Source organism: Neodiprion pinetum, chromosome 2, assembly GCF_021155775.2.
Source record: "Neodiprion pinetum isolate iyNeoPine1 chromosome 2, iyNeoPine1.2, whole genome shotgun sequence".
Classification (NCBI taxonomy): Eukaryota; Metazoa; Arthropoda; class Insecta; order Hymenoptera; family Diprionidae; genus Neodiprion; species Neodiprion pinetum.
Window position 1 is genome coordinate 2,736,926 of NC_060233.1, and position 6,096 is coordinate 2,743,021.

Genomic DNA, 6,096 nt, shown 5'->3' on the forward strand with positions numbered 1-6,096 from the left:
ACCAACGTCTTACACGAAAATTGTAAAAGCAGACGGGTTATCGCTGACGTGTGAGGCGTTGTTGATCCGTATCCCAATTTTGGGGAAACATATATCGGTACGTGAAGATTGTTAGGTATTTTTATCTCGCCTTTCTCGGGACGAGAGAACGTGATGGAATATATAAGCGGCCCGCGATCTGAGAATAAGAAGGGAGAAGGAAGAGAAGTGGAGAACGTTGGAGTTTAGCGAGCGGTCTGCATCGTCGAGCGTTGTAAATTATGTACCACCATAACAGGGTGAGGCAGGGGGTGGAATGCCTTTCTCCGCTTTCATCCGTCACTGTCACGACTCCCTCCCTTCTCATTTTTACCTCCCCCTAAGTCCCACCCTCTCTCTCATTCTGTCTTTCTCCCTCACCCGTCCTCTCGACTTCCCTGCACCTCCGTTAAGCCCTCTAACGGCCCAGAGTACCCACCCCGTACGTACCCCTCGTACACCAAGCTCGCTAATACATCCCTATTTACTCTGCACCACTTCCGTTTAACTTTTTCTGTTTCGCTTCTCTTTCGGTATTCCTCTGTTCCCCTACGCATACAGACACTTACACACAACCATTTTCAAAGCTCGGATATGATGAATTTTGTAGTTTTATTACACTACGATTTTTTTAAACATTTGGTTTTATTGAAAATTTAATCGGGACGCGTGGCCACTTAATTTGACATACAAAAATCTCATGGCTTTTCCCTGTTTCGACTCAACGAAATAACGTTTCTGTTTTCATTCCTTACTATTTGGTTGTGTAAATGAGTCAAATTGGAAAATTCATCAACTTGTTCGAGTTGCAATGTTTTTAAAATACAAAAAAAAAAATAAGTTCAGACACTATTCTACAATCGTCTATACAAAACTACATCGATCGAAGTAAGCATTCCGATACGGTTTATTCTAAGAAAATTGCTGCGAAAAGTTTTATGAAACACGAAGAAATCATTTTACAGAATAAAAAAAAAAAAAAAAAACATGACAAAATTTTGATCAAAGCTATGAAAAGTACGGCCAAAAAATATTTCTTACGGTTTGTTTTCAACTCCGTGATGAAGGGGCTGCTTCTTCACCGCCATCTGCATGCTTCAGTTACGAAATTGAGTCGAGACGAGAAAAAGAACCGATGAAATATATTCTTCTATATTTTACACGTCTGTATTATATATATATCACAGGTACAGACATCGTGGTGGTAAATCGAGCGAGTTTTTTTTTTTTTTTTTATCGAACCTCCGGAGTTGGTGCAGGATATACGTGTGGATGAGCCGCGATCGATTCGACTATTTCCACTAATAGCCAGTTTGGCTCGAGCAACAAAGGCGTTCCTGACGCCGCTTACACCTCCTCGTTTGCGCGATTCTATACCACACGTCGTGCTTCTCGAGTTCGTCTATAAGTCTGACGTGTCTGACAGGCGAGAAGAAACGATTATTTCATCGTCCGTAAGTGTGTAATGGTGATTGGTGGATATGAGAAAGGGCGATAAAGAAAGCGGCCTTTTTTACCGACGCTTAAGCCGCGTTCAGTAATCGTGTGTTTAGAATAAGCACAGTGAAAAAGCACGGTTTCGAGTTACTCTTTGACAACGTTGACACGTCCGAGGAAACGAAATTCGTCCATTTTAGATCCTTCTGGGTAAAAAACCGTGCTCTCGGTAGCAGGGAGAAATTTCGAGCTTTCCAAAATGGTTTTTGGAAGTGAAACGAGATTATGCCGGTACGGGTTAACCCGATAGGACTGTTTCCCTTTATGTCCTTTATCTTTTCAACGCGGTTGATGTAGGTGCGGTAATTATTATCCAGAGCCGCGGTGACATCCGGCTTTCTTTATCCACCCTCCTCTTGATTTAATCGCCGTTTAGACGGCAAGAAGAAGGCCTCGCACGGCACGGGTTGGGTAATTTTTGTCAACGTCGTCGTTCGCCGGTTTCCGAGGCGAGTGCAGCACGCGATTCTCGAGGCCAGTCGGCGATAAAACGGGAATCTAAATTTACCGAGGCTTGATTGGGCGTTAATTTGTCGACACTGAGCCAATCCGAAGCTGCTGCTCAGCTTAGATTCGCAATTTCCTAGCACTCCCATGGGTCATCCGAGGACCGGACGAACTTTCTAAATGAAATTTACCGCCCGCCTGGCTATCTTCTCTTTCCTCCTCCTCCTCCTCCCTCCTCCTCCTCCACCACCACCACCACCACGTCCTTCTCCAAACGCCTATCGATTTATTTGCTACACAACTCGGAGCTAATACCTGCCCGATGACTCAGCCCTTTCACCCCTGCACGTAAAGCCGTCGATGCGATTTGCGGAAACGTCATGGCATATGTCCCTCTTACACGATGCACCGGAAAATGCATCATGGCTGCAAAGCGACAGTCGCGTCCCGAGAAGGGATTCTATTAACCAGTTCAGGGTAGCAACGATTCTCGCATATATGTATATGCAGCTGCTGCTGCCACTGCCCTTAATATAAGATACTCGTACTCACCGTGAGCGAAATTAAGGAAAAAAGAATCTCACGCTTTCATCACTTTTGCATGCTGCGCGGTTTTTTCTGCTTCCTATTTTCAGGAAAAAATAAAAAATAGAGAAATTGGGGGGGAGGGAGAAAAAAATTTACCGCGAACTTCCATGGGCAGGCAACTAATACACACCGGCCGTCGTTAGCTCGATGTTTAATTTCGCTCTACCGCGGTAATTGCAAACCAACCTCGGAATACGGGGCATTCCTATTTCACCTCATGCAAGTGAATATTGGCATGGCCCATATAAACACCGGTTTTTTTCAATTTTAATTCTGACTTTTCATTTTAGGGGGGTTGGTCGATTATTTTCTAAAATATTGCGGTTACAGGTATTGTTTCGTTCTTCAGATTCGTTCGATGCATCGATTTATAGAATTTTTGAGAATATGAGTAACAGAGGAAATTAGTCGAGGCTAAATAACAATGTTCGATGTCTTCGTTTTCACTTTTTAGGTAACTAGACACGAATTTTTCGGGCCGTTCAACGTTTAGATCGGCAATTTAATGTCGGCGGGATTTTGGTTAAAATTACGACCTGACCGGGCCCTTTAAATGGCGAGAAGTTTCAACAAGTCTTTTCACCCGACGTGTATATCTTATAGCGTGGAAAAAACACGGTTGCAGTGAGAGCATTCTTGAGAACAGATGCATACGTGTATACAAACTAGGGTGGTTTTTGTTCAACTTTTTTCCTTTTATTATACACCCTTCGAAAAGTTAGTTTTTAACCTGAAACGAAGCTTCGTGAAATCGGAACACGGTAGCAAAATTGTAAAAGGTGACTCGTACGCATTGAATTTTTCAAACACTCTAACCGACATATCTCGGAAACTATACAAGTTGGAAAGTTGTTTTTGGTTTCGTTTTGTAGATAATCAAATGTTCTTTAAACCAGATCGTGATTACTATCTGACATTATTTGTATCAGCTTAGAAGACGAGTGAGACAAAAATTCACAAGGTAATAAGCATCTTCATTCGTTTATTCCATGCACTCAACTTTAAACGTTCGTATCGAATACGAGGTGAACATTTGAGTGTAAAGTAGTCTCAACCTTTTTTTTTTATAGAAAATTTGATTATCTACAAAATAAAACCGAGAACGGCTTCCCCACTTGTATAGTTTTCGAGATATTTCGGTTAGAGTGTTTGAAAAATTAAAACCAGATGAGGCACCTTATAGAATTTTGCTAACGAGTTCCGCTTTTGCGTGGCTTCGTTTGAGGCTAAGAACTAACTTTTCGAAGGGTACATTAGAGAAAAATAAGAGTTCAAAAAAAAACCACTGTATTACACACCTATGTACGTTAAATCATGGACAGTGACTTCGCATACAAAACAACGATGTTTTTCTTTCATCTTTAATTTTCCACCGTGGAAATTTTCAAGGATCCGCTGCGGCAGGATTGTTCAAAGTTTTATCCGTGATATTGCCAAAATAAATAAACAACGAAAGAAACAGGTACACGGGGCTTGGAGCTTGCAGACTCCCCGCGGTTATTTCGTGTTTATCCCGACGACAAAAGCTCGCGGCAGGAGAGGGGGGGGGGGGGGGGGGTGGGGAAATTTTTTTTCACGAAGTGAAATGGTAATCCTGCAATTGTAGGTTATCCGAGACTAAATTTCGTCGTACATAGCGAATAAAAAACTTCCCCATGAATAAAAAGCTTCGAGGGTTGAATTGGTTACCATTGCCGATGCAAAGTTTTCCGTGTTGAAAAAAAAAAAAAAAAAAGCTCCGGGAACATTTGCCACTCTAAGAGTGCACGACGTTTACGAACGCACGCGAATTGAAACCTCCGTATTAAAGTTTCTGGGTGCTCGTACAGGCAGCGGGTTTATTTCGCGACGAGATAAAGCTTCGTGTATCCATCCCTTTGTGTAACGCGATTTGCGAGGGGTCTCAGAATGCGTGGGTCGCACTTTTGAAACGCGAATATAAAACCCCCGGCAAAGAACTACCTGTGGAGAGTTTGGAAGTCGTCGTCGTCGTCGTCGTCGTTGTCGCGAAAGCTCATATCGTCGAGGCGTGTAACCGATAACATTGCCCAGGCGAAACACGCATCGCCCACATTTCCGCCCCCCATTTATCACACACGCAGCTCACACCCTTCGATAATTTGTCGATTCCACCCTCGATTCGTTGCGCATGTAGGTATAGAACGAAACGAATTCACGGATTCAAGCGATTCGACAATCAACCCTTGACTTTGATCACCGAGCTTGCGGCGTCGAGGCGCAGTTTTTTGTTGGGAAAAAAACTTCCTTTGCATTATCAAACGTTCTCACTGAACCTGAGACTGATTTCGAGTCATTTTCGTCTTGAGCTTTTCAGGATTCGGAATATCGTCTGCAAGCTCTCGAAAGCTCTGAGAAGCCCGTGAAAATTCATATATTAAGAACTCTTACCACGACAGGATGAGGCGAAACGGTTAGTGTTCGATAAACAATCCTGCAAATTTTCCAGGGATTGAAATCTGGAAGCTTCAGTTCCAAGAGATTCGACAATCAACCCTTAACTTCGATCATCGAGCTTACGGCAACGGGGCACGATTTTTTGTCGAACGACAAAATGTCCTCGCAGTATTACACGTACTCACCAAATTCGTGGCCGTCTTCCAGTCGTCTTCGTCGTGAGCTTTCCCGTAGTCAGAATATCGTCTGAAAGCTCTCGAAAGCTCCCGCCGGGGCACAATAATTCACATAACAAGAACTCTTAGAGAGTGAAATCCGAAAGCTTCACCGAGGTTCGAGGGGCTTTTTCCCATGCTAATAAAACCCGGTATGATCGTTGCCGCCGTGTCACTTCCGGCATTAGTCCCCTGTGATCTCGCGATTTCCGGACATTTTTCGCACCCGGTATTTCTCCAGAGTCTTTGTTGCCATTTGGGACGCTTAGCGACTTGTTATTCTCGGTTGTTTTCGCAGCGCCGGATGCGAAACGGCGCGATTTCGGTACCGGCTATCACACCGGAACGAAGGCGAGCGACGCGCGCGAAGCTCTCTCGCCGACTGAGCGCCAACCTTAGAGTACCATCGATTTTAAACCGCGCTCGCAATCCTCACCTGCCCGGCCGACGCGGCACCGCCTGCGCAGATGCGCTTCGTGAGCGCACGCATGGTCCCAGCCTCTGGGTCCAGCCCTCGGAAAAGCTGCGAAGAGTCAAATTCGACCTCTACGAAACTCGAGGTGAACAGGACAGATATCGCAAGCTCATTTTTGACTTGAAAGCTCGATGTTACACCGCGATTTTCTCATCACTTATGCACGGTTTTTCTTATAATACTCGTCTCGACAGAGATTCCGGTGACAGCTTTTCAGAGAACTAAGAACGAAGAAAAAGAAAACCTTTAGTGATTGATTTAAAATCAACTTCGGATAGCTGACACGCATTGAAATATATATGATTCTATATTTATCTCTATTTTAAGTTCTCAGTTTTGGAAAGTGACTGATAATGGTTTAAATTTGCAATTTCATTTTACACTGAGCGATGTTTTTTTTTTTTTTTTTTAACCCTTTTCTGCAATTTCCGCAGAAAGTGA

At 43.7% G+C, this 6,096-nt stretch overlaps 1 protein-coding gene across 1 annotated transcript in view; it reads right to left on the minus strand.

Annotated features, from left to right (window-relative positions):
* LOC124212051 (discoidin domain-containing receptor 2) overlaps positions 1-5,549 on the minus strand; it is a 37,031-nt gene extending 31,482 nt beyond the window's left edge. The window contains exon 1 of the mRNA XM_046611757.2: positions 5,151-5,549. The gene's annotated coding sequence lies outside the window, so the exon portion shown is untranslated. The remainder of the gene's footprint in view (positions 1-5,150) is intronic.
* Between the last annotated feature and the right edge of the window lie 547 nt (positions 5,550-6,096).